The sequence below is a fragment of the Pogonomyrmex barbatus genome, unplaced genomic scaffold, assembly GCF_055798465.1.
Source record: "Pogonomyrmex barbatus isolate J1 unplaced genomic scaffold, ASM5579846v1 scaffold2, whole genome shotgun sequence".
NCBI lineage: Eukaryota > Metazoa > Arthropoda > Insecta > Hymenoptera > Formicidae > Pogonomyrmex > Pogonomyrmex barbatus.
The window spans coordinates 19,980,308-20,007,405 of record NW_028297116.1 but is presented as its reverse complement, the minus strand read 5'-3'; the positions used below and the strand labels follow the sequence as shown (position 1 = coordinate 20,007,405).

Sequence of the window (27,098 nt, the reverse complement as noted above, 5' to 3'; positions counted from 1 at the left end):
AACAAAAGGAATTCCTAGAGTTTCCTTTATACCTATCTATCGCGAATATTAAAATTTATCTTGTAAAATTTAACTTGTTGAAAATATAATGACAAGGAACAATAACATAAACACAAGCATAATCTCTCGAATAATATCGATAAACTATAAATAATTAATAGATAACTTGACGCTTTTACGCATAATATTTTTACGATCAATACGTTGTAAGTTATCGCGTATAAATATTATGATATTTTGAAATATGAATATTCCCGATAAGCAAGAGAAATCATAAAGTTAGTCGCGCGTTTAGCGATACTATTAAAGATAGAAGTAACGACATCGGAGATCATCGGTTATCGTATTCCATTTCTAAACGATAAACAGACCGAGTGCTCGTTCGTGAAATTACAGCCAGTGCCCGTTCCCGGCTAAAGTATAACGAGCTCGCGCATATTTTAAGATTATCTCGTGTTCTGCATAGCAACTGCAACTTTGCGGCGTGTCGCATATACGTGGGACGATAGGCTTATCCGTTTGTGAATAAATTCAACCGCGAGAGGTATCGACGCGCGCCCTCCACCTCCCCTCCTCCCTCCCCGCCGTAACGCACCCCGCCGATGAAAGATTCATGAAAAACACCGCGCGACGCGTAATATAACTTATTTATCGCGCGCAAAACTGCACGCGAGGAGGTGGAGGTACGCCACGATGGCCACGAGGACTGAATTTCCGCGTGAGCCCCATGCCCGACGCCGCACATCCATCAAGTGACGAAGCCACCGGCAATGACCTGATTTCCCGAGCTTCTGCCGTATATTAAACCGAGAAGTAACGCGGACTCTTTATTATCTCGTGGAAACGTAAGGCTTGAGAGTGGTAAGACGCGAGCGCACGGGCTCGACTCTCGCTCGTTTCATTCCGTTTGTTTAAAAATGAGAATGGTTCCGAGGTTTCCTTAATAGGATATCAATATCATTAGGTTTGACCAACAGTGCCTCTATCGCGCGAGAAGAAAAACAGGAAGAACTCATATGTGAAAGTACACATAAAATTTATGAAATTTTCTTTCGGATGCTTTGAAATTACGAATACGAATATTGTATGTTCAAGTTGTAATTATACGTATGAATTAAAGAAGAAAATTATGAAATATATTAAACGTTTTGAAATGTATTGTTAATAGCTGAGACTATATTTGTAACATGTATTACACGGAAAGAATGAGTTTTGCTGAAGTATCTAAAAATTTAGAAGATACAGATGCAAATTTGAAAATAATTTTGTTGGACCATCAAAATTATTATGTATATCATTTTTTAAGCAAGATAATATTACAATAAATTTTCTACCAACCAATTTGAATATTCCGCATAATTATTTTGATAGTTCAATCAAATTATTTTTAGAACTGTGTCTGCCTAAATTTTTAAATCCTTCAGCAAAATTGTTTTTTTTAATCATACATATGCAAATGTATGATTTGCATATTATTTTAAAAGGCAATGATACTTATATGTGTAATTGAATGAAGAAGTTGGAAAGAGCCTCGGAAAAACATCATGAAAGATTCATCTAATGCATCGCATTTACGTGTAAGGGTCCCAATTACTCTTCGTTTCTCCACGCGCGACTACTATCATCTATCATCTACGCATTAATTAGCATATGTGCATCAGTAATTAGCCGTGGGTACCAATCAACTCAGCTAATTAACTGCAGCCATGCACGCACACGGGGATTTATGGTGCAGAAATGCAAGGTGATGGCGGCGCGTGAATGTTTCTGCGTGTCATCCGTGAAAATTCATGCATTTCTCCTGTGAGATATATCAAAATTCACATTTAATTCATCATGCATAATCCAACGAAACTTTTTGCTTGTTTCATACTTCATTTTTTATTCACAACAATGCTATCAGACATCATTATTTTTCAATTAATTTTACTTTTTATACTTTTTATAATCATATCAAATCTGAAATTTCATATGAATAATGTACTTATCTGAAATTAAGATTTTATCTATTAATAAGTAGGTGTAGTTTGCAAATAGTGCTAAATCTGTCATAACGTAAAAATAGTTCATGTCTCAGTGTAATTTGTTAAGGAAAAATTATTTCAAGATTAGTCGAAAGGTCAAAACTCTTTCTCTTTTTCTCTCTCACTCTACGTGCGAATTAGCAATTATTTAATGCAGCACGCACATAGATCCCGTGCACGCGCTGTCGCATTCGCGTTAACGAATGTTAAACTCGGACGAATGCTCGCGGCGAAGCGCGCGGCGAGCGTGATTCCACGCGGACGGTGGCGAGAAGGAGGGACGCGCACGATTATGCCTAAATATTTGCCAGGACAAATACAAATAGAGCGCGATAACAGCGCCATTCGAATGTCTTTAACCGGCTCATAAACGCTGGCTAACGGGCCGCGTTAACTTTTACGTCGTGACATTATGCTAATCCGGCCGTCGGCGTTTTACCGTTATTACCTTAGAGAACGAAGTGCGTTCCCACGTAACGTAATTAACAGCGACCGGCTATTTATCCGACCGTTATGGCATTGGACGATAAATAACGCGACATTACCGACCCTTGCGGATCGATATACACGTGTGTACGAGCGCATATGCTGCCGCCCCATATGCCGTCACGTTCGCAAAATTTCACGCTACGCCCGCCCGCATGCAGATTTTGATTTACGTGCGCGTATCATTTTGCTCTCTGGATTGTTGATAATAGACGGAACGCTTGGAAGCCTCTTAATTTATCGGTCGTTGAACGCTGGACCGACACGCGTATATTCGGCCGAGTGCGTGTAATGCGCGTATCATTGCTACTTTTTTTCGGCAACGGCGCCATCGCGAGGGGGATCATCGGGAACAAACGATCTCTTTTACCTACGTTTCAATTCAATGGAAAAATACAAAATGACCATGGTTCAATTATAACGCATAACAATAAACCGATGCTTTCATTGTTCCCTAAATGGCGTAGCGATATAGCACCGCTGTTTTATTTTTCATTGGCATTGTTTGTTACAAGTAATTGGAAATTAATTGGAAACTACCTCACACGCTTTAAAAGTATAATAAATTGCTAAATAATTGTGTTGGAATCCATTATGAATCCGATCATCCATCATGGCAATCAAGATGACAACGTTACAACCTCCTTGTTGTACGATATCCCTCAACGCTGCGTGCTCTCTCTCTCTCTCCGCTGTACATAATTGACAACGTTACTTGTCATAACTCCTCCGCTGCGCGAATCACTGAAAATTTATGTTCTTAATGAAACTTAATTAGAGCTTCTAATCTCAGCTTGCAGTTTATCTGTACATTTCGTACATGTGTATGTACGATTGCATTACTGCAATATTACTAATTTTTACATCATTTCGGACATCAAATACCACAAAATTGATAGACATTCCTTTACCAATTGTATCAGAAGAGAGATATTCAAAAACAACTAAACACATTTCCAGACTAACAGCATCCGAAAAGATTAAACTTTGATTAATAGACAATAGACTTAAGAGACAAGATAAAACATCCTTTTATCATCAACGAGATACGTCACCGATGCGTGTGTTTTAATTCAGGAGTAATATGTAACAATATAAAATATAATCTAGACAAACAAAAATGCATTAATTATGCGGACATTATCGCGCAAGATCAACAGTCCTAGCCGATCGAAATTTACATGCAACCCTACGTTACGTATGTGGAGATTCCCATGATCCGTCAGGCGGTATTAATCCGCTTATATGGGGCGTACGCGCGCGCAAATGACTTTTACGTTCTCTGTGAACCATAATATCGACCGCTCGTTATCTATTGGCGCGGCGCACTGAACATCCGATTAATTAGCCCGTGACAAGCACGCATACGTGGACGCGTCATCGCAACGGCGCCACAGCCGGCTGGCCGGGGCGCTAACAGGTAGCCCCGTCGCATCGCAAGCGCGGGGACAACAATGCTCGGGCTTGAGATCTGCATCTCAAACGAGCTCGAAATGATCGTTAGGCCGTAACGCCCGCGAGCGGAAGAACGATGCGAGGAGGAAGAAGAGGAGAGGACGCAGAAAAGGGCCCGCAGGGCGAAGACGAGCGAGGGTGAGCGCGCGCGCGCGAGGGTGTGCGAGGAAAAGAGTTGTAACAAAGTTGATGATTCCACGTCGATCGAAAACGATAAGACTGCATGTGCCGCACCGGCGGCCTTTAACGAGCATTCGGGAGCCTCACAGCCGCGCTCGACCGGTCCATTCGACGAGTACCTTACTACTACGTACTCGTTACTCTATCCCTTTCCGCGTGTATCCTCTCTCGGTGATTCAAAATATCGACAAGGACCCCGAAAGAGAGAAAGAAAGAAAGAAGGGGAGAAAGAGAGAGAACAAGTCGATCCCTTGATGTACACTAATGGCGTCCCTGGCTTCGGGATATACGACGAGCAAGGGGATGGAATCGTATATATGTATTCGCTGGAACAAATGTCGGAGAAAACCGTCCTCTTTCGATGGACTTTCATCCTTTTTGACGGCTCGCTACGGTCTCACGTTATATCTTGCTCTCAAAGCGAAAACTGTAAATCTACAAGAAATTCGTCCTCTTTTCTTATCGCTGTTCGCGGTATGTATCCGCGGTGCAAAATTTACAAATGCTTTCTAAAAGAATTATTGAAACTTCCCAATAGAATACATCAGAAGAAAAGAACTTATTTTCTGTAGTAGGCTATGCAAATATTTTAGGAAAACAATTACATTATAATTCCTTCACTGCATCTCTTTTGTTTTTCTCATTATGTATTTTACGTTAAATGTAAATAAAATTTATTTATTTAACAATTTCACATTCAACTTCGTAAAATTGTGAATAGCAAACGAGAATAATCGGAAATAAAGATGTCTTTCGCAATAAAGTCGGTAATGATATACAGGATATCTACGAAATCGTACTACACTTTTTGACACTATCGTAAACGCAAAAGTAGACAAGACAGACAGACAAGATAGACAATAACAATGTTAACCATCCACCAATAGCAAAATTATATTTGTATTTATCGCAAGTCTCAATTTTATATCTTTCTATTTGTTAACATATCTATTTTTTTAAATATTACGTAATTTTTATTCTTACTCGTAATAATAAATTAATAATGTAAATTATAAATAACTCCGAAAAGAGATTGATCCTCTTCGCAAGTTATCTTTTATCTACTGCACGCAATATTCTAATTATGGACATTAATAGAAAGAAAATAGATGTAAAACGAAATAAAAATAGATGAAAAACTTGAATTGCTTCAGAGATAAACTTAAACTTCTTCAGAGATATTACATATCAAAATTAACGATTTTTAATTTTACTTTAAATTTAATATAAGGAATAGAAACGTTTACATTTAATACAGGTAGAGACATATGAATTATTTCCCGTGAATTATAAATCAAACAGCATGCGAAAAGACAGAATGAATCATCATAGTAAATGTAATTTCTTACTCTCTAATTAAAAAAGACAAACGTTACGCACAATGGTTCACATTATACTGTCATACTAACGATTCAGAGGATCGCTAAGTGCTTCTTACATATGTATCAGGAAATATGCATATATATCAGGAAATTAAAATTTATGACATGTTGAAAATAAAGTAGGTGAATTCAATTTTCCTGGGCTACCCGTCGTTCTGCGTCTGTGCGTCCGCGCACGTGGACGGCTTTTTAATCTCATAAGTGGAAAAAAAGCCCCGATCTTAACGGCTCATAAAATAACTCGAGATTCCTGAGAGCGCTTCGAGTCGATCCATAATCCGGAACGCACGCACGCCGAAGGCGAGGTACGGGATATCACGTCAGGATGCGTGCAAGAAAATGAATCGCCGCACGCGAAGTCGCCTAATGTCCGCGCCTTACATTGTCGTGTAAGGAGCACGCGAACAGATAAGACTATAACTATAACAAGTATCTTCTGAATTATATGTATATTAACCTATCATATACGAAATTACGTGCCGTGGATTACGATTTATAACTTAAAGATTAATGCACGATAACGTGTTTTCGATCGAGAAATCTTTAATACACACCGTAGGTCTTAATGTTCACTTCGATCAGTTATATAAATCTTCGCATCGATATTTTGTACGCACGATAAAGAAACCATTATTCTGACACTATTTTATTCGCACTGTCTTAAAAGTAAATTCAAGAAGAGTCTTTGATGAATTAACTAGAAAGATATTAATGTTCGAGTAACCGCTTTCTTCTCTTAATTTATATCCGTAATGTAGAAGAGTGCATCTTTATGACTATTATATATATATATATATATATTTTCTCGTTTAATCCTATTAAATTCTTGCTTTTTTATTTCCTACAAATCTATTACCCACCCGCTGTTATATGATCGCGAAACTAAAGTGTCTCGTTAAATAATTGAACTTATTGTGAAATAAGTATATTTGCATGCAACATAATACAAGAATCAACCCAGCATGAACATTCAAAATCATGAGAACGAAACACATTTAATGCATTTAATGCGTTTCCACGTAACGATAACTCTGATCCCATTCACCTCTATGATCCTATCTCTCCTCAGTTTACGATACTCATTACTAATCTCTTTATTGCCAATTATTGCCAGCCGGAAAATTTTAATACGACATACCTTTCTTTCTTTCACGCTGGCTTACAGCTACATTTACATTTTACGCCGGGGATTTTACGCATTTCACAGCGGGAGGATTGCACACGCGCGCGTCGCGAGTTGCAAATACACCAGCGGGGGTGAGATGCGCGGGAGTCCGTCCGGGGGTCGCACATTAAAAAATTCATTTTTGCCGGCGAACGGCGTTAATCTGGTAAATTTCACGGCGGCATGGACGGTCGACGAGAAATAGGGCTCGTTAGAAGCACAATGGATTTTTGTATCTTCTCGAGGGATGAGGCGAAAAGGCGGAGAGGATGAGAGATGCTGGGGATGAGGGAGACGCGTATTCCTGTCGCACGTGTCGAGGGTTCGCGTAGGCGTGAGATGATGCATTTGACTTGAGTCAAGTACGCAACGCGGTCGATTGAACCCGCTCGAACGAGGCAGGTAGTTTAAGTGCTGCATGTTAGCGCATGTTATACCTGTCACCTTACGTTTGTCATCGTTTCTTCGCGTTAAAAGCAGGCACATTGTGCGCGCCGGATGTTATAATGGAAGGCGGGGTTCCTCGTATAACGCACGGAGCCGACGCATATGCTTGGTAACATTTTTACGTCGCGATAAAATTCGTGATGACTAGATATTATTAGAGTAATACTCGACGTTAAATCCTGTTGCATTATGCCCTCGAGATCGGTAGTAAAAAGAAAAAAAGGAGAAAATATAATTACATCCAGCGAAAGCGGATTTAAAACCAGACAAAAACAGGCTAGAAGCCATCTCGCTCATATTAAATATTAACAAACAAATTTATAAATATATTATAATTAAAAAATTATGTATAATTTAAAAAATGTACGAGCACGTATAAATTTCGTTTAATTTTTGTCATGTTTTGCTAAAAGTACGAGATGTATATATACCGTGTATCTTGGGCGCGAAATAATCGTCCATTCGTGATAATCCGTTTTGTCTCCTCGGCAAGTTTTTTCCTCAATGAATAATAGGAAATTATACTGTCGCAAGCCGTAGCAGCCGAACGTGGTCAGGGCGACAAATGGACGTCTGGCTGAGGGAGAGAGAAAGAAAGAGAGAAAGAGAGAGGACGGTATTAGGTACATTACAAAGACACCTTGAAATATACAACCAAATGAAAAGCGCCCAGGGCGCAACGCCGAGCAAAAACCGACGCGCCGGGAGCAGGCGTCTTTTTAACTTCCAACAAGAGACGCGGGGACGATCTATTTTTCACCGCGCGAATCAGTCGCACGAAGGATCCGGAAGCTCCTCGAATCGAAAGAAAGTCTCAGGGAAAGTCTCCTCTTGGCGGGCGCAATAAATTCTCGCTCGACGTCAGCGTTAGACGAGCGACGGGCGCCTCTCGAAGGAGAGGACGAATTTTGTGCCTACCCGCCGTCTCGTCGTTGTGCCATGCCGCCTCTCTCACGCGAGAGTCGCTCAAAAGAGCCAGAGTCCGTTCAATACGGGTCGTCGGGACGGAAGTTTCCACGTCGAGAGGTCGCGGTTGAACGACAACGCGTCAGTGGCTCTCTCGAAAGCGGCGGCGACGGCAACGGCACAGAGCCGGGTTGCTTTCCTCTCGGCGGGCGGGGGCAGCCATGGTGCGGAAACAAACGATAATGCACTTTGACTCTAGGAAGGACGACATCCTTATTTTTATCCATCCACGGCGCGAGATAAGATCTTTAAAAGGGACTACGCACCGTATATAGGCGGCTGTCGAAGCGAGACGCAGCCTTCCACGGAAGTCTGAGACACACAGTCGACCGGGCGTCGCACAGTTAAGGGGCTCTTTCGGTGCAGGCCTGCAGGAATAGAAGCGGTAAATTGTAGTGTGCGCGCATAATAGGATGGCCCTTTTCCGAACACGCGGCCGACAGAATACTTTTCGGACACGTAACGAATTCCAGTTTCCTGCCACTCGCACGGAAACTTATGAGTCACTTAAACGCCGCTTTGTAACAACGTATTGGCAACGTTTGCTTTGTTAAAAAAAAGGGGGGGAAAGTCTATAATTTTATATTTATAATCTCGTATCTTTACATGCTTTTCTAATTAATCACGTCGCTAAAGTAACGGACTTTAAAAATTATATCAATATCATCTGAGGATATATTACACACTTCGAAAGTTTCTTCAGGACGAAATGCCTATCAGAAATAGAATGCCTATTATAATTGTTCCATTATTCAACGCGATTAATTTGAAGCATTATTCGTCCCGACGTGCACGTTAGGTCAAATAATTACAATTTAGACATATCGTCTAGATGAAACTTCTGAAGATTCATATTGCGCACGTGTCACGCCGAATGAAATATTAAAGGAAACCGCTCATTACATACATAAAGCGTCTGGTACAAATGATTCCAGCGTTATGAGAAATATGAACACTTTGCTTAGACTTCATTCAAAGACGAATGCTCTCGTCATCCACGGACAACGACGTGTTCCGCCAAGCGCAGGTGTATTAATTATGCTGGAGCACTGCAAACGCAGCAGTGCTCGCGTACAATTGTTTACTTTGATTCCCGCGAAGCTTAATTGGCACGACGCGCATACCGTACACCGTCGTAACAAAGACCGCCGAGATTACGTAAGAAATATTCGTCTCTTGCCGAGCGAGCTACTATAAAAATTTAATAAATGTTAAAAATTGTTCTATTAAATTTTTTCTAGACGAAATAAAATTTTATTAATTACATTTATAGCTGTGAACACTCGTCTTTTACTTTTATTTGGATCAAACATTTTTTAAAGCATAATACACATCGTCACAAATATATTAAATATTATAAACATTGTGATGCACATATAATATCTGCAGTATATGTCTTGTATGATATTATTAAATTTATTATCTTCTACGTAATATGATTTAAAATTATAATAACGTTTTTATATCGGCTACACAATTGAAAACCGATAAGCTCAAAGTACAATAAATAATCATTTTATCTCTCTGATAATATCTGATATAATTAAATACAAAATACTTTACGTCTTTCACGGAAATGCATCATGAAACCAATGTTAATTGGTAACAATTAATCTTCGATATAATTTTCAAAGATATTTCTTTATTTCCTCTACCAAATTCCACCGATCGTTGCAGACGGCGCGTAAGCATGATTTATAAACGACGCAGCCGTTGCAGCGGTCATTAATCCATCGCCGAATACACGCGGGTAGCGGGTGTGTTTATCGACTTGCTGCTATCGGGGCAGTTTGCAAAGGGCGAGCTGGAATGAGGTGCGGAAAGAAGGCGGATTCACCCTTGAACGATGTAATTAATCGGCAATCTGTCAACGGCGGTTCTCTTCGCGTGTTGGTTTATTTGTGTATTGCCCGATGGAATCCAACAATGGCCGCGAACAATTGTATTTATCATTAAATCAGCGACAAGAACGCCTGAGTAAACAACGATAGTTTTACCAGGAAAACAATTTCATTATTTGTCGAATCGATAATTTTAATCAAGTAAAACAAAATTGTTCTCAAACAATTTTTTCAGCCAAAAAATTGAAATTAAGAATTATTATAATGTAATGTTGCTGGGACGACTCTTCGAGATTATAATAAAATTTACAGTAATTATATTTATATCAAATAAAATTAAATAAAAATTAAATACGTACTTCTTCAAATTAATTATTACGATTATATAAAATATTTCCTAAATATAATCTGTGTTAAAAAATTTTTATTTTTTATCACATTTTCTTAATTATCACATTTTCTTTGTCTTTATTTTTTTCATTGTAATAACATCTTAATAATATTTAATAACATCTTAAGTTAATGGTTTTATAACGGTTTTATAAGTTTGGAGTTGTAAAATCATTAACTTAAGATGTAAAGATTAAATGACCATTTTGATTTTCCTTGTACATATGTAGCAACATATGTGTTTCTGTATAAAGGACGATATAACAGATAGCAAATCGCTGTGGTTTTGAAGAGCACGCGGTCTAATGGCAGCTTTCGCCACACTCTTATTATTTAATGCGGATGATGAATTAATGCGGCTCCAGGTGAAAATATTTCAGCCAAGCAATCAAGCGCGGTAATGGAATGAGATAATTAATGATCGCGGGCAGAAGCCGCCAATTAGAAGAGTGAGGTAAAAGATAAGACTGATTTTTATGATTTATCGTTGTAGACGTACAAAAAACTGAACGATTGTTGATTTTCTTAAATCCGCGAAATATACATAAAGCAAAATGAAGAAACACACGAAACAACAGCAGGGACAGGAACAGATGATTTATCTCAAGTAAATTATTCGTATTACCTGTTCACAGTTTCTTCCGTTCACATTTTCTCTCAAATATTCATTTTTAAATAGATATTTAACCAAATCAGTCAGTTATAAAAAAGTAGAATAAAATTTTTTTATAAAATAAATTACAAAGAATAATCATAATTAATATTGCCGTATAAGCATAATATATCAGTAATAATAGTTCTTGTTACGAATAAAAAAGTAATAATAAGTAATGCAATGAAAATGTAACAATAATTACAAATAGATTGACCATTAAATAAATAATTGGATTGAAAGAGTTCTTTTTTCATTATCACTTGCATTTCTTGCATTCGCGCGTAAATGCATATATGAAGTATATTTCCATATCGATTAAGTTCTTTTTATTTAATTTTCATCCAACACTCGCCGCATCATCGTAATAAAATGTTTGATCGAATGTTTCCGATATGTAAAAACAGCGGAATAAAAGCGAAATGTAGGAAATGTTTTTTACGTGTTGTCAATTTCCGTTTATGTTGGAATTCATATTTCTACGAGTCATTGCAAGCCGATTCAAATTTCACGCGTAAGCGACCATCCGCCCCCAGGTATAAAACAAATCGTAATTTCCGCGACATGTTGAAGCGTGTGAAATATATCTGACATATAAATATCAAGAGACCGAGATGTGGATTGCGAAATATATGTGTGCAACTAATTTTGAATTATTTAAAACTTCGTGCAAACTGCATTAAAATATTTTACAAAAAATCTGTACTAATGAATGCATTTCAGCAAATTAATTTAGACACACACACGCGCGCGCGCGCGCGCGCGTGTGTGTGTGTGTGTGTGTATATATATATATATATATTGCAGACTTAATTAAAATTTATATATATATATATATATATATTACCTTATAAAATTTATATATATATATATATATATATATATTAACTTATAAAATTTATATATATATATATATTGCAGACTTAATTAACATTTAATATGTAAAAGTATTTCTGAATTGTGGGCTATAGAACATATTAATTTCAAGATTTAATGTCAACACTTCGATGATATCGGATTATCTTAAGCGTCCTTAGATGTCGCGTAGCATTACGTGGCGATTTGCGCAAACGGCATTTGCGAAATTGAGTTCGGCAAAGCCGAGAGAAGAAGTCGACACGGTCTATAAGCGAAATTGGCCGTTAGGAATTAGATCGCCGTTCAGAGGACCGCCGAGTACCTTGCCTTCATTGCGGACGTAGAACCGCAACTGTAGAAAACCGAGGATTATGGCGCAAGAATATAAAATGCGGCAATCCGGGAATGCCGCGCGCTCTCGTCCGTGCTAATGTCCCTTAAAGCCGCTCGCAAATCTAATCCAAATGAAGAGATATGGTTCGGGATGGCTTCTTGATTCGTTACGCCCGTCGTTTCGCCGCATCCGAAGTTCTTAGGCCACGGACGCGATATAAAGGGAGACTTATTCTCCCCTTAGCGAGCTTGCTCGAGCATAAATGGGAGCAGAGCGCGACCAGGGTCCCCTCTTAACGAATTTCTACGGCGACGACGTCCACCTGCCTTACGTGCCGAGGGGCCAGGCCATAACGCGCCGGAAGCTTGAACCGCATCGGCTAGCTGCTCATACGTGTACGAGTAACTGAAAGTAGCGAGTACCGCACGAGAATACCGACCACGCGTGCATCTTTCTTCCGAAGATACTCGCGCGCGCGATCGTGCATGAATACATGCATGAGCGCCGCGATCGAGACGTTTTCTACATCCACGAATTTGGATACCTTTGTGTCACGGCTGAAATATTCGCCGAACACGTGTGCATTGCGAGCGAGAGAGAGAGAGAGAGAGAGAGGGGAGGGAAGCTCGTAAGGATATGAATAAAATATCCCCAGCGCGAGCGTACGTGGGATACGCGGGAATACGCAAAATTACCGTAATGCTTAAAGCTACGTCACGCGCAATCAGCCTACCAGATACACGGTACGACTCTATTTCTTTGCGACAAGTGTGTGGAACGTTCGTGTGTTTACGGAATGTGATTGCGAAATATATTCGCTTGGACTGACATTAGAATAACATCCGATACTGTAAAATATCGCTTGCACTTCTTTCCTACAAACGAATATATTTTGCATCTAACGAATATATTTTGCTAAATCAGTTAAATACAAATTCTCTCTTTATTTTCACGATATGCACGAATCGATTAAGATTCAAGAACTGAAATACTATTAAGTTCGAGTTTAATATTTACAAATGCGAAAATTAAATGAATTCTTTTCAATAACTAAAATTTCGTTTCAATTTATATCTAATAATAATTACAAATACATTTGTAATTATATACATTTGTAGTAATAGTAACCATAATCTTATTTTATAATAACTTATGATAACATACACAAAGAGGCATAAAACCAATAATTTCTCATTTTTGTGTAATTCAATGTAAAATTTTGATAGCGTAAGAACTGAGATCGATACATAAGTACATGGCCCCACTTACACGATTCGATCCTATAATTCTATAATGCATAAAGTAGGTACACACTGAGTTTTATAAATTCATGAAGGAGATATATAACTATCGAATCCTCCCCATCGAACACGACGATGAGAACTCATAAATTTTTAATTTATTATCATACTATATCATCCATTATAAAAGAAAAAAGAAAAAAGAAGGGCGACTCTGATTCTCGCATCAATTTTAATTCGGTCGATTTTAGTTGGTACTCTTTAACTTCTGGGTGAAAGTAAGACCGGCAAGTCGGTTGCACTGAGACACGTGGTGTCCCAACAACGTGGCACCCTTTGGCCCTTTTGTCAAAGTCGGCAGTTTCGGCCGGCATATGCAGACGACATTGTTCCGAACATACCGGAACGGTCCATATAGCCCTGGGGGGAAAAATGGCCAGGTGATACGTTTGCAAAAGTGCATCCGAAGGGAAGGGCGTGGCGTACAAAAAACTCGCGCCGGCTAATGAGAGGTGGAAATTAGATAATGAGAACGTACGTTTTTATAAAATGAAGAGCGCACCTTCGAACGAACCTTTTATACAGCCATTCCTCCGACGTTCGTATTATGAGATATTTTCGCATGGTAAGTTCCGCCATGAATTTTTGTGTCACGCGGCGGAGAACAGCGCGTATTGTACGTTCGCCTACGTAAATGTTAAAATGCAGCAGAATACATTCAGCATCGAAAAACATGATATTTCAGTTTTTTAATTATCACCGATTGAAGGTAATAATTAGAAATTTTTGCAAATAAACATTTAGAGACGTGGATAGATAAAAAAAAGGAAGAATACAGCAGAATTTTAGTTTAATGAATATTTACGAAAATATTTTGTAATTAAAAAGTTGCAACGACTTTCTCGAAAATTCCCACTACAAATAACGTTCAGATTCATCAAAAAGGGTGTCATTAAAATTTAATGTGGCGCGAGTAGGAACATCTCCAACGCGTATATGTAGATTGAACCACCGCGATGAAACATAATATTCGCCCTCAGTAAAAAATTATAAGGCCGTATATCGGGGAGTGCCAACAGCGTACCATAATTGCGCCTCGTATGGATTTTTCGCAATTTCGCCTTGCACCTTCTGATTTTTATTGTATCGTACTTTGCGTACTTTATGTGCGGATTTCCAGAGGGTTGCACGCATAGCACGCAGGTGCGGACGCGCACTACTTGCGCATATTAAAAATTTACCTAACGAAGTGGACGCATTTTAATTTCCGGGCAGTGCGCTCCGGTCGGTGAGATTAAAAATTTTTTGAGCTCGCGCAACGGCGTGCGAAACGCGTCGTAATTGTCGTTATTCGTACGAAAAAGTGAAAAAAAAACACATATATATAAACTTACGAAAAAAAAGAAGAGAAAAAGGAAGCGGCGAGCGGCGATAAGAGGGAGAGAAAACACGGTGTGATTTCAATAATGTCGCCTCGCCACGTCGTGCCCGGCCGTGTTTACCAATTCCGAATCGCGACTTGGATACGTGCATGAATGTATTAGCCGTGCGAAATCGCGATGCGTATAACAAGAGTCCTCCAATGCGCGCGATGAAAACCAACGCGACTCGTTTGAATATGCATGCGTTGTCGGTTGTGCAATATCCGAACGATTCCGAGTACATACAAGTACGACGGATAGGTATAACGGGTGACTCGTAAAGCCCGCGGCCGTGACACGGGTGAGTCAATGTCTCGCATTAAGTGTGTATGCGTTTCGCGTACGAGTTTTATCGACGTCGCGGTGATTTAACCGGCACCGATATGAATATCGAGTCGTGTACGCAATATCAAATCGACTGGCGTCGTCGGGCAAGCAGTAATGCGATTCGTATGCGATGAGCCGGGATCGTGGGCTGCGGCGAGGAAAGAAAAAGAAAGAGAGAGAGAGAGAGAGAGAGAGAGAGACGCGCGGAGTTCTTTCGAAACTAGCGAGGAAGCGCTGCGGAAGAATCTGGAGCGCGTGCACCGTACGTTTGCACACGGGAGCAGAAAAAGGGAGGGAGAGAGGGAGGGAGAGAAGCAGGAAGGAAGGAAGGAAGAGAGAGTTCGTCAAATCTCCGGGGAGGGTGTACACGCCGCTCGCAAAGTTTCGCCGTCCGTCTTCGTGAAACGACTATTTAGAGTAGGATAAAATCCCATACACGCAGTTGGGTATCCGCCAAATGTCTTTATTATCGCAATATTGCGCCGGTGAGTCACGCTGGGTGTCACACGGTAAACTTTTCTCGGATCATAATCGCGCGAAAATGGCCACGGTCGTGCGCATCGATCGCATCGATGGACTTTTATTTCGTTATACTTCTCTTCGAGAGAGAGATACGCGCGGGTCGCGCGACAACATTTATGAAGTCTACGATAATAAAATACGCGGAAGCACATGAGAGACAGAGAGAGAGAGAGAGAGAGAGAGAGAGAGAGAGAGAAGAGAGAGAAACAACTTTAGCGCTCGCATGCAGTCTTGATGCATTTCGGGAGTTGCGCACGATGCCGCAAACGATCGTGCGGTGCGACGGTTTATATTTCATAAGGACCGAAACCCTGGTGTCGGCCGTCTACGCCGTACTTTACGTGTAGAATAGCGAAATTATCTGGTAACCTAAGCGCATAGATAATAAATAACGATGGCTTTTGCCGTTTTCGTCTGTTTTATGGGACGGGAGGTAATGCAATAAGCGCAGATTACGTATATACAAAAGAGGTGATGGGCATAAAGTAAATATTAATGTAAGCTATTTGCAATTAACTGTATAAATAATTATTTCCTGTTAACGAGATAAGACGTTACGAAAATAAAGCTAGTTTATGTATGCGATATAATTTTTCTTGAGACTTAATGTCCTCGACAAAACAAAGTATGTAGCATCAACACAATAATATATATATATATATTATGTGTGTATATACCTATGTGCGCGTGCGTGTATGTATATGTGTATATGTAGACAACTAAATGCCTTCTGCAGAGACTGCAATTACGGCTTATCACCGTCGTGCCATTCTAAGGACTATCATCATCGTATATCGTTATATTCCCCAATCTGAACTAGCCTGACGATATTGACTTCGATAACACAGTCTGTCTCCTGTAACCTTAGCTTATGCTAAACCACAGAACCGGCATTAATCGCGTATCTTCAAAGTTATCACCCAGGACGGTAATTACCATTTACGAGAAGCGTTCACGCGTGCACGGCGACGTTGCGCTGTCACGCGTGTGTAGCGTGTGTCAGCGTGCGCGCTCGCCCCGACGCTCGCACGGCGGTTATTGAACGCTCAAGGATTACCGGCTAATTATCGCGATGTACTCCGACGGTATTGACGGTGATGAATCAGGTATTGGCAACTTATTACTCGTCGCGGTAATGTCCCGTATTGATCCATCAGCTGTGCAAACCGCGCGGCCCGTATTCGATGCGCAAAATCATGTTTACGCAAATGCGCACACAAGTGCATACATACACGGACATTAAATATGTATTTGAACGTCGTTCGGTGTTTGTCGATAAAATTGCTGGTTCATGAATGCCGGCAAATCATGCCTGATCGCGCGCGCGTATGGAGATGAGTAAATTTTCGGCGCGTCGCAAACAATCAAAACGCGCGCCGCTAACTAGCGGAGGCATTCCCCGATCTCGCGAGTCTCACCGAGTTAAATTATACATATTACGAGAGATGTACGAATAATCACGTAATTGTAGCATGATAATCGAACGAATTGCAATTTCCTAAAAATTTTCTAAAAATTATTTATTAATATTCCAGTCGCGAGTATTAAAGTCAATTTCTTAATGTATGAGAAACGTCAATTGTACGTGAGATAAATTCTTGTAAATTCTTGTCTTCTTCTTACATGAAAATACTCACAATTAAATTCAACTATAATTTATTAGTATAAAGCATGGCTGCTTTAAAGATTTATTTCAAGAAAAAGGCGAGTGTATGTAATGAAATTATTCTTCACTATTCAATTTCTAGATTTTCTTTAAAGGAAATCATGAGCTTTATTTCAACATATTTAATATCGGGAGTTTATAAGTTACGAAATATGCTCAATACGATTTGCGTCGGAAAGAGGAATTATCTTCAAATTTTTTAGAAAAATAGATTTTCGCGAATAGATATAGTTCACGCGTATATTGCTGACTATATTTGGTTTTGTTATTAAACTTGTTTTAGTTGGATTGGCCAGATATAATACATAACGGCCACAAAACAAATAGCATCCATGAATATTAAACTCATGAAAATTCATATGCTAATATTACTGTCAATGGACTTAAAGATGGCCACGTGTATGACTATCAGGAAACTTGATATACAAAATAAAGCATATATTATATATCAAACCAAACAATAACGATGCAATAATTAAAATTAAAAAAGATTACAGATTAAGTAAATTAAAAGAGAACAGCGCAATTATATCTTTTTACATAAACACATTTTTACTTATATGTTACTACTACTTATAATAATTTAATTAGAATAAACAAAGTCTTATTGTTAATTAAAAGAAACTTTTGATTTAAAGTTTTTGTTTACAATTTCTATGGAACAAAAGAGAAAAAAATAGATAGAAATTGAGAATAGAAATTGAGAAAATAGATTTCTCGATTGTTTGATTGTTAATCAATGTTTGTTAAACTTTTTCGATTCAAAATATAGAAAATTAGACTTCATGACAAGAGCGCAAGAATATATGTACAAAAATAATAATATGTATAGTAATATCTACTTATCGTCTTAACAATCGATGTTGCAGCACGATAATCGAGTGCGGGATTCATTGCGCAATGAGCTCTGATCACGCGATCGAGCGTTATAGCCGTGAGGAGAAAACATTCGCAATAATACATACATCACGGGTACAAGATCGAATTGAAAACGCGATCATAATAGAAGAACTTTACGTATGAAATCATTAATCGAGAGAGAGAGAGAGAGAGAGAGAGAGAGAGAGAGAGAGCCTCGAGCGCTCTATCTTTTACAACCAATTAAAAACAGGTGCCGACAGGTGCAAGCATTCCGAGAACTCGGAATGCTCTCTCTCTCTCTCTCTCTCTCTCTCTCTCTCTCTCTCTCTCTCTCTCTCTCTCCCTTTCTTTCCCAGCGATATTATTTTTTTTATACTCGGCTTTTTTCTTCGAGACAATTAGCGATCTAGCATTATGATGTGTTTTATCATTCGACCGACATTCAATGATCCGTTCTACGAGTGGTATGTACGAGATTCGGTAATCCGAGGGTTAAGATGCTTTTTCGACCGCCGCCGCCACGATCCGATCCACCCGCGCGTGCCAAATTCTAAATCCTTTAACTCCATTACGCGGCGAAGTGAATGGCTCTTACTATTTTTCTTGGCAACGATTTCCGCTGAGCTCCCTTCGCCGGGGTCTGATAGGGAAGTTCATTCGGTATATGTACCGACGGTAAATTGAGTTCGTACTGCCTGCCGCATATTTTAAACGTCTGCGCGCACAACGAAATTCGCTTCGGCGAAATTATACGCAAAGCCCTCGGCGTCAGCAGTAGTTGGAAAATCGTGGCGATCTTTACGTCATTATCGCGTGTGCAGCACGCTTGATATATATATCTCTCTCAATGTGACATTCGATAATAGTCATCGCACCTGAATTAAATATAAAATGCAGATTAAAGCTGCGAGTGTAAGTCGAGATAAAAATCAAAGAGTGAGAAAGTGCCAGCATCTTTTTCTTTTTTTACAAGGGAATAAATTATTGAATTACAGATTAGCGAGCCATTATGCAAAGTGCAAAAATTAAACGAAGGACTACTTCTAAGAGTAACCACGAATATATAAGTATGTAACGAGAGATAACGACTCGCGCTACACACGGCGATTTGCGTACGCCGAAAGACGAGCCACTCGGTCGTATATTTACTCGTGCGCGGCAATCGCGTATATCGGCGTGCACATCGGCAACGGCAATGACTATTTAAGCACTTGCGCCACGTGCGGATACACAATAGCCCATTTCGCAAGGTTTAATCTCACTCGGGCATTCTACGTGCAGCACGTGGAATTATGCAGGCCGTCGACGACGATGCGGCGATAACTGCGGGGAAGCCGCCTATTGCGTCGCGCGTAGACAAAGTCCGTGTGTCGAACAATGCGCTTTTGAAATATCGAACGACGCGGCGCGGTATCTATCAATCGTCGCGAGACGCCACGAGGCGTGTGTGTAGCGTGTGTTTGCTATAACGCAGCGGCGCGATGTACACACGTCGTCGTGATTTAATAACGAAGCGCACTCAACGTCGCGGCACCGCGCGCGCGGTATCACGCTCGCCCGATCTCGTCGGCGAAATATGGTTCTCGCGGTCGTCGTCGCAGCCGTCGACCGAATTAAAAACGCGGTTGCATTCTCGCGGCGATAAGACGGATAATTTGTAGTTTTACCATACCGGCGAAGGCGAAAATAAATCGAGCCCCCGCGATAAGTCTCGCAATTATTTCCCTTTACATAAAAGTCATCCAATCATCTCTCTTTCCTCGCGTGGAACGCGTTAATTAAAGAGAAAACTGTGCTTGTTATAGGAATATATGTTAATTTATTAAAGTAAAATTTTCTCAAACTTTTAGCTCTCAAAGCCGGGAAAAGGAAATCGACTAAATCACTGATGCACGTGTTTAAATATTCGTATAAATACGGAAAAGTTTTAATGAGAAAATCTAAGAATTTAACCAGATATATTTAACCAGATTTAAAAATAATTTTGTTGAGTCTTGAAAATAATTTTGTAGAATTTTCTGATTGCTGAAATATCAATAATTTTTATTATTATCATATTTGTGTCCTAGCAAATTATTTTGAGATTTATATCTGGCCAAATTTTTAGATCGTTTCAACAAAATTATTTTATCCATGAACGAATTATGCGATCATCCACGAGAGATTCTCGTGATGAATATATATTTGTTATATGTATATATTAATATAATATATTATAAAATAAAATGTATCAGTAAGAATGATATAAACTCTATCTTATAATGCTTAAATATGTATATGCATTCTAGGATGCGCTATAAATCGTCGAATGATTGAACAATTAAATATCAGCTCACTTGTTTAAAAAAAAAAACGTTTTAATAAACCCATAAAATATTAAATTAATATGTAATGATTTGCTGCCTCTTTACTTAACTCTTATACATTTTACATTTATATATTTTACATAATTTTTATGAATACAAATTTTTCATAAATCCATTAGATTAAAAGATTGATTTGCCGGCACGACATACAGAGAGAGAAAAAGTTATAATACAATTACATTAATCTGTAAATTATAAATATATCCAGAGATTACAACGGTGTCCAAAATAATTATTATTTTAAGAAATATTCATCACGCAAATGAAGTCTTCTATTCATTCTTTTTCAAGAAGATTATTACTTGTTTCATATGCAGTAAATTAATTATTTAGAAAATTATTTAGAAAATACTTGGTAAAATAAATAAACAATTTTCAAAAACCAATTCCGTTTGTGAAGGTACAATAAATAAATGACAAACTCACCGTTGCTCCACCAACGCCTGACATCACCCCGGGCTTCTTCGTTCTCTCCGCTGTTCCTTCATAGCATTAGCACTATATTCATCACAATTATGATCACAACACATTAATTGTCAAACATAACGATCGCGCGGCACGGCATTCTCGAGCCTAAGTGCGTTCACTCGCGAAGACGCGGTTATACAAGACTGTGCATCCGTTCATTTTCAAAATACGACACTCGTACGCGACGCTTCACATCACACACGACGTTCCCGGAGTTAAGTGTGCTCGCTTGCGAAAATGCGGTTACATATGATCATGTACACGCGCATTACCAAAGCGCGCCACTCGCTCGACTTGGCACGGCGAAGGCGTGCGAGACACGCTATATTATTTTTCGTGTACAAATAACGCGCGGAAAACGCGCACGCCGCGATACGCTCGACACTCGTGACTCATCTCGCGGAGTAACGTGATGGCGTACTCACGATGGCAGAGTGAATTCGTTAATCACGCGACTTTACGCATCACTCGTCACGGCAAAATTGTCTGACACGTTTCACTACCTACACGAATAGCTTCGCAGAATTCTAAAAATTTGGCCAGATGCAAATTTGAAAATAATCTTTTCGGGCCATTAAAATAATTATGTACTATCAAAGTAATTGCTAGAAAATTTTTTGTAATACTACTTTGCTTAAAAAAGTGTATAATAATTCTGATAGTCTATTAATAAATTATTTTCAGGTTTGGCCAAATTGTTAGAAATCTCAGCAAAAAAAAAAGCGTTTCTCCTCATCTAAAAAAGCATATTACTAAAATTTAAATATTATCCGCGTACGTTTCAAACTTTCATAAATACGAGATATTGTTAATTGATAATCATATCGTGTGTAAATAAATGTAATGAAGCAGTAATCCGCAGTTGGCTCATTTTCCATTCGATTTCTGTCTCGTACAAATGAGTAATTGCTTCGAGAAGCAGATACGCGATGCGCGTTCGCGTAACGTTAATCGCGGTATTAAGCGAACATGTGAGCCAATAGTTGCTAATAGGGAAACGATCGTTTGCTTTTAGCCTTGTCTCAGTCGTGTTTCGAGAGATAATAACGGAATAGTTTCCGCCTACCTGTTAACAAGCGTTAGGAAATAATCGCGTTTAAGTACTCGTCGCGCTCTTGGAACTTGTCGCGGTCGGGAAGTAATAACGAAGCAACGCATACAAAGTAGCTTGTGCTATCTCGCTTGCGTCCGCTCGCTCGAAGCCACAACGTACGAATGATAACGCCAGCGACTTTGTGTACACAATATGTAGCTGTAGCACAACATTATTCGGTTCTGTTTACAAAAACAACAGTGAGAGAAGAAAGGAGAGAGAGCGCGTCGAGTTCCAAGAATTCGTAGTCAAAGAAATATCTTTAGTGTTCTCTCTCTCTCTCTCTCTCTCTCTCTCTCTCTCTCTCTCTCTCTCTCTCTTTCGTATTTATTTCAAAATTAAAAGGAAAAGATATTATATAACTTGTGATTTATTACGTCGATCGTTCATTACCATTCGTTTATAAGATAAATTTATTTCTTTTTCGATGTTTCAATATTTCTCTAAAATAAAAAAAGCTTTAGAAATATTTCAAAGCTTAATAATAGTATTGTCGAATTATGATTGATGAATACGTTATAATTTGATTTACAAATAAATAATATATTTATATATGTATTCATATGTTACACACACACACACACACACACACACACACACACACACACACACACACACACACACACACACACACACACACACACACACACACACACACACACACACACACACACACACACAGAGTATTTAAGAAATTATATCGTTAAATACTTATTTAATGAATAAAAATTACTTTTATATATGTTAATTAATTTTCATCAAAATTTTTCTCTTTCAAAAAGAGGGGAAATTATGTAAATTTTAAGTAAAAATTTAAATTAAATTATTACAAAAAAATAAGGTAACATAATATCATTTCTTTTTCTTGATTTATTAAAATCCACAAAATCCACAAAATTCCACTAATTTCAGAATACAAAAAATTGGGAGAAATTAATAAGAAAAAAAAATTAATTTTCATAAATACTTTTCCGATCAAAAGAGAAATAAAATTCAATCAAATTTAGTCTAACAGACATAAAATTTCATACTTGATCTGTATCACTAACACAAATATGTTTATATCAAATTTGAAAAAGATTAATATCAAATAAAAAGATGTTTCTGCATTGTTTCGTTTAATTTATATATAATACAAAAAAATTATTATCTAGCATTATTAAAGTATAGCAATATTAAGTATAAAAATGATAGTTGCAAATAATTAATTATTTTTTTGAAATCTATTTTTGAATCTTCAATTAAGTTTCTCATGAAAGTAATTTTGTTTTATTTCTTAGTTGATTTTAAACTATTTAAATTATTGAAACAATTTTAGATAATTAAAAGAGAATAATCTCTTCTCGAGCCTCCTATGAAGCATATTCTCAGTTAATATTCAGCTAATGTAGGAATACAGCATTAATATTTTATTGAATATTAATATTTTATCATTATTGAACCATGAATTATTAAACCAAAAACAGAATTACGTTTCAAAAAACAAACTCTATTCCGAAACAAATTTTGTTTGACTCTTTTTGAACCGCGATTATAAATATCAAGTTACGAATATCAAGTTGACTTTAAGGATCTATGAAATCGTATTACATTTCAAAACTGGTTTCAGATGACTTCAGCAGAAACGTGATTAAATGCAAATCTTTTAAACCTATTTAATTCCTTTTCTCTAGAAAGAAAAAATAAATCATTACTGCCACGATGTTAGTCAATTTATATTAAATTTCTTATAAATTTCCTATATAATTTTTTTTCTAATAATCCGGTCTAATGAATACGAAATACGAATAACCGATGGATAAAATCCAGAGTGAAATGATCATATTGATGAAATAATTAGCATAAATATATGGTTCAATTTTATTGATATCTTCAAAACAAGCGAACTCATATACATGTAGCTTTTTTCCAAACGTTAATCGTGTTTTTAATAAGAATTGAAGAATTATTATGTTGAAAAATAATATTAATAACTCAGCATACTAAAGAAAAATTTAAGAAATGTATATGTTTTATGATTCATCAAAATGAAATATTTTTAATTTATATAGACATAATAAATATGATTGGGCACTTTTATCTAAATAAAATCTAAATAAAATCAAGTTTTCTTTAATTTTAAGTTAGCAGCTAATCAAGTGCCAAAATATTTAGAATATATCTAATAATATTGAAATGTATCCAGAAAGATAAGATTTTAAGATATCTCTCAGACACGTTTTAAATGCGAATGTGCATCTTTATATTAAAGAGGAATCGTGTCTCGTCAAAGAATGACATCCTTCAGTTAAGTAATACGCGAAATGTGGATTGCGCGAAACAGAGCGTAAAATGTGATTTTCTGAAAAATGACTCCGACGTCAGATGGGATTCTTTCAGTTAGTTGGGCAGCATTGTTCCCCGAGAACGGGCCGAAGCCAGCAACTAAACGCGCCGCGGCGGAGAGGCTAAATGGGACCTGACAGGCAACTGTCGCGGAACAGAGCGGAACCGCAAGAGGGTTAACCCGTCTCGTTTTGTACCGGAACGGTTTCCTTGGCGAAAATGAGAGGAAGAGGGGGAGGGAGAGAGACCGAGAGAAAGAGACGGGGAAAGAGGTCGCCCTCAGAGAGGCGAAAACATGTGCGGTGAACCCGGTCGGGGCTTCCGCCGCCACCGCCACCGTGCTCGCGCGCGCGGTATATATATTCGTCTCGGGCGAAAATTGCGGCGGTACCCACGGTATTCAGAAACTGTTACCAATAGCAATATTCGTTGCCGCGTCGGTGAAATTCGTTGCTGAGTCAGCCGTAAAATGGACCCGGGGCGGACGGGCGGCAGCATGGCAATGGCAGTGTGCCCGCGAGAGAGAACGACGTGAGCGCAATTTCACGAAAATTCGCCGGAATTACACACGCGTGTGTTTCCATCCCCTTTCTCTCCCGCGCTGGCCCGTTCCTCTTTTTTTTCCATTCTCCGCGGACGCCCGCGCGCGCGCGCCAGCGAGCGAGCGAGCGAGCAAATAATTTTCGCGCGAGCACGTTACTCGCGAGACCTCATCGCGGCATGCGCGTTGTTTCGTTTTCCTCTGCAAAGTGCATCGATTATCAATATTTTTCAAAGGCGAGCGCGAGCTTATGTCGTTAGACCTCCACAAGTACATTTTCTGTGGAAAGTTTCAATTTTAGCAATAATAAAAAAAATTATATAAATACATACGTATTTATCTATACATATAAAATTCATAATTACATTTTCATAATCGATGCGATGTAAAATGGCGTCTCCTTGTCCGCGATTATATTTACACTTTGTCGAACTCTATAGGTGGAATTTCGTCCTGAGTTGTAAATCGCTTCAAATTTGCCATCGAACGACGCCGAGACCGGTACGTGACGTGAAAGTCGCGTAGGGATTATTAGGGATACTCGACTCGAGTACATAGGCCTATTACCGGCGTCCGAACGCGAGTCGTCACGTCGCGTCGCGCCGACGAACGTGTCTCTCGCGCGTTTTTCTTTTTTTCTTTTTGCGCCTACGTACTCTACCGTCACGCACGACAGTCAGTCAAAAATGGCGACCGAGCCGCCGGCAACTCGCGGATCTGACCTCGCGGAGATTGACGACGAAGGTGCGAAGCCGGACGAAGTCCGCGGCCGCTGCGTTTTGCGCGAATCTCATCGCGAGTGTCGACTTTGCGGAATCCATTTCATCCTTTTCATCGCCACATTCGACTTACCACTCACGTATCGTGCATGACCGTGGAAAAGATCCACGAATCGATGATGACGCATTCGTGGCTCCTTGTCTCGCGTTCATCGGCGAACATAACCTTATCGCGGCGAGAGCGATCAGCCGCGCGCGCGACTCTACTTACGTCCGAAGGACGCGCCTCGTATTCTTTTAATCCGACCGGTAAGATGCACATTCGAGACCCGAGGTGCCAGGCGAGCCGGAGCCTCGCATTGAGCCAGGTGGGAGCCAGGATTACCTTCTCAAATGCGCGAGAGTGGATAATTGCGCGAAAGACGACTGCACGTGGCTATCGCGAATGAGCTCCCTTGTTCGTTTTTATGCGCCGGAGATGTCGACTGCGCCATTGGCGTCTTATCGCAGTTTCTCGTGTTTGGCCAGCGTTTATCTGCTGGCGCGTTTTTTGCACGCCACATTCGAGCATATAAACGACGCTTAAGGAGCTATTCGCAGCGAAATAAAATCAGTAAAACCTGTTATGCCTGTTTACCTACATCGCGACTGTTAAAGAATTATTGCGCGCGATTACCTCTCAGAGAGGTCTCCGCGGGAATTGTCATCTGCTTTTATCCGTATTTACTTGTTTCATACTTTTTCTTTATTATACTTTTACATTCTGATAACATGACGTTCTCGCTTGAAAAAGAACTGCAAGAGAAAGCGGAAAAGAAAGAGAGGGAAGGAGGGACATCATAGTCGGATGCGCCAGAGGCACATATTCATTAGCCATTGTCATTTCCCCCTTAAGGAGGTTTTTGCATTTGAAAATATAAAACAAGTCTGTGATACATAGATGATACAAAGTTATATCAATATTTAGACAAAATTTCATTGATTTTTAGAAGATATTTATTGATATTTTATGAGAATTTTACATTACGAGTGTATGCATAATCTTATTCCATAGATATTTTCTTTTAATTTCAAACAATTACATATAAGATTAAAAATTGTTATACAAAGTAAACATTTAAATTTTTAATAAAGTTTTGTCTAACTAACTGCACAGTTTGAAAGAAATTTATATTCTTCGATGAAAAATAACATTTATCAAACGAACAATGCGAATAAAACTATAAAGTGATATACATTTTTATAATATGATAAAGTAAAAATACAATAAATTTATAATAAAAATGTTATTTAATTTATACAGTTTTAAGTCAAATTTTATTTAATTTTTAAAATGTGATAATAAATAAATATCATGTTTATATTTAT

At 38.7% G+C, this 27,098-nt stretch overlaps 1 protein-coding gene across 7 annotated transcripts in view; it reads right to left on the bottom strand.

The window, feature by feature from the left end:
- LOC105423659 (adenosine receptor A3) overlaps positions 1-27,098 on the bottom strand; it is a 409,096-nt gene that overhangs the window by 368,699 nt on the left and 13,299 nt on the right. Inside the window, exon 1 of one of the 7 annotated variants that reach the window (XM_011633495.3) lies at positions 21,011-21,088. The exons of the other annotated variants lie outside the window; for them this stretch is intronic. The gene's annotated coding sequence lies outside the window, so the exon portion shown is untranslated. Of the gene's footprint in view, positions 1-21,010; positions 21,089-27,098 lie in introns of those variants that run through there. 7 annotated transcript variants of the gene reach the window in all.